The 3,082-nt window shown below is 49.8% G+C and overlaps 1 long non-coding RNA gene across 1 annotated transcript; it reads left to right on the top strand.

Annotated features, from left to right (window-relative positions):
• Positions 1–243: 243 nt before the first annotated feature.
• LOC123349037 lies at positions 244–2,552 on the top strand. Its single transcript, XR_006573334.1, has 3 exons — positions 244–388; positions 1,103–1,168; positions 2,184–2,552. It is a non-coding gene; the product is annotated as an uncharacterized LOC123349037 (long non-coding RNA).
• Positions 2,553–3,082: the final 530 nt, after the last annotated feature.

Here is a 3,082-nt window from a genome sequence, read left to right as displayed (position 1 = left end):
AAGGAGCCCAGCGCTCCTATCTCCTCCCCGCATCCAGTGAGCGGCAGGCGGGCTCCATCCCTGCCCGCGTTTCTCCCGGTGCCAATAGGGGCCGCAGGGCTGCGCGCACCTGGCGCTGGCTGCGGGAGGGAGGAGGCCGGCGCGAGCGGAGCGGAGCCCTGCCCCCGTGCAAAGGCGCCTGGCTCAGCAGTGCCCCGGGCCAGGACCGGAGCGGAGCCGTGCGCAATGGGCGGGGGTTTTGCGCCCGCTCCCTCTCCAGTGCCTGTCTATATAAGGGGCTGTGGCCGCCGCCCCTGACACCTTCTCCTTTGGGTCCCCAGCGTCCCTGCAAAGCCGGCGGCTGAAGCCACGCGAGCAATGGAGCGCCCGGCCTGTCCCTGTGCGATCGGTGAGTGACCCCGCTCCGCAGCCCCCTGCCCTGCCCTGCCCTGCTGCAGAGAGATCCCGGGCCGCGCTCGCACCTGCCCGCGCCGGGATCTCACCGCGGGGCGGGACTTGCCTGCAGCGCCCTGTTGTAGGGACTGGGAAGGATTTTCAGCTTAGGGCAGGCGGGCGTTTCCTCTGCCCGGGGCCGGATTCTCCTGGCTAAGCGCGGGGGTTTCTGTTCCGTGGCCTGGCGTTGCCGGTGTGCTCCACCTCTCCCACCACCTTGTTTGTTCTCGAGCCTATAAACTCCCTTGTGAGGTGTCCAGTTACCCTCCCGAGGCCCCCAAGCTGTCAGAAATGTACTAGCAGCTACTGGGTTTTCTCCTTGAACTGGAGAGCAGAGTTGGAAGCAAAAATGTAGCAACCTGCGTTTTAAAAAACGAGTCTTTTATACTGACTTTCAGTGGTAGGGGGCCATTTCTGCCGTCAGTTGCCTATCGGGAATAGACTCTTCCCGGAGACCTGTTGCTAAACTTCCCTTAGACAAAGAAATGAAAATAGCACCTGCTGTCTGAGTTCTCTCGGATGCTGGGGCTGATTGGCAAGTTTCAAAGGCAGTGTGAACGTGTGGATATTTGTAAAGATGGTTAGAGTCCTGAAATGTAACTTTTGAGAACTGTCTGGCTTCTACCCAATGTGTTTTCATGGGATATTTTCCCTTGTTTGTTCATTTTAGGTGGCACCTGCACCTGTGGTAACAACTGCAAATGCACAAACTGTAAATGCACATCGTGCAGGAAAAGTGAGTAGCTCAGCAGATCTCAGGAACCAGTCTAGTGGGTAGCGTTTTATAATCTTTACAGTCCCTGGATATATAAAATGTGCAGTTCTAACTTTGTTTTAACAGAACCCATTGCTTGATACAGGAAGCCAAATGAGTCCTTGTCCCCGCCTCCCCCCATGAATTTGGCCCCTTTCAAAAATCTTTTCCAAACTAACATCAAACAAATTCCTTCTTTAATTGTTACAGACCATAGAGCGCTGTCAGCACTACCAGTTTATTCATTCAGCTCTCACTGCAATCTGGGCTGCAGTGTGGTCTCTTCAGCAGCTCCACAAGGGAAACTGACATGAGAGCCATGTCTGCCTCTCTTTGTGGCCACGTCCATGCTCCCTGCAAGTCCTAGTAATTCCTTCCCCTCCTCCACAGTGAAGTGCAGAGAGGGGGGCTGATAAACTGCTCAAAATATTAGTCCACATCGGCTGCCTTGCAAAGACCAAGGTGTGGACATGACAGGCACCCTGCAAAATAGAAGAGGGTTGGAGAGAAGATGCTAAAGCCAAGATATACCCCAGGAGATGGGTGTTTTAAATTGTGCATCTGGAATAGGGAGATGAATAGACTAAACTGGAGATGGTGAGAATAGAATAGAGAGGGGTTGTGGCATACCTGGGAAGAGGAGCAGAAGGCAGAAATAGCAGTGATTCCCCATATTGCTCTACATGGTTTCCCCCAGTGAATGCAACAGTTAAGGGCTCAACTCCGTAGTCCTTGTTTAGATAAAATTCCTATTGAAATCAACAGGAGTTTGGCTTGAATAAGAACTATGGGATTGGGGTCTCCAAGTTAGACTATGGTTAGGTTCTCATTTACCCTCAGTGCAAAACTCCCATAGGGGTTCTGATGTAGCCTTGGCTGTGGATGCTTATTTGGTCTATCTCAGCCTGCCACACGCACCGCTCCAGGGTAGGGTCGCTGTTTGGCTTTGACAAATTCTGACACTGCTTTGTTGGTTTTTGTTTTTATTCCTTGTCAGGCTGTTGTTCCTGTTGCCCACCTGGATGCGCCAAGTGTGCCCAAGGCTGTATCTGCAAAGGACAACCTTCCACCAAATGCAGCTGCTGCAAATAATGTCAAGTATCGGAGGGGGAGCCGTGTTAGTCTGGTTCTGTAAAAGCAGCAAAGAATCCTGTGGCACCTTATAGACTAACAGATGTTTTGCAGCATGAGCTTTCGTGGGTGAATAATGTATGCAACTTCCCTTCCTGACAATGATCTGTATATTTGGTGACGTGAAAATAACCTTATTGTGCATTTTGTATATTTGTCCAAATACAGTCAGTGTTTGTGATGTGAGCATAGCTACTTAAACCAATAAAATTGCATGTATATACGTATCTTAAAATCTCTTCTGGTCACTTTATTCTTGGACAGCACATGTCTCTTATCTGTTGCACTCCTCCCCACCTTGCACACAACAAGTCCCCTGCAAAACAGCATACAAGATGCAAATAGCTTGTACATAAAGCTCAATGTCCTGTATTTCCCAGCGTTTTCAAAACAAATTACTGCTCCTCTCCCTAGTAGTGAGACACTTTCAATTTCTGTTAGGTATTAAAACCTACCATTCCAGATGGGGGTAATTTTCCTTCTTTAAATGTTTCTCTAGCGCTGTTACAGTGACATCCTTGGACAAAATTCCCCCAGGGCCAAAGGCAAGATCCTAATTACAAGTGCTCACTGCAACTCTATGCTAATTTCTGAGGCTTTAAGGGTTTACGCGGGTAAAACTCCCATTGCAGTCAATGGAAGTTGTGCATAAAGAATGCCTTTATCAGCATTCTGGTTATGTTACCTGTGAGAATCACTGTATTCTCTTTTCCCTCCTGCTTGCTTTACTTTCCATGCAGACTAGTCCCAGTGGAACATCACCAC

This window comes from Mauremys mutica, chromosome 14 (genome assembly GCF_020497125.1).
Source record: "Mauremys mutica isolate MM-2020 ecotype Southern chromosome 14, ASM2049712v1, whole genome shotgun sequence".
Taxonomy (NCBI): domain Eukaryota; kingdom Metazoa; phylum Chordata; order Testudines; family Geoemydidae; genus Mauremys; species Mauremys mutica.
The sequence above is the reverse complement of the archived record's forward strand: the minus strand, read 5'-3'. Positions and strand labels throughout refer to the sequence as shown.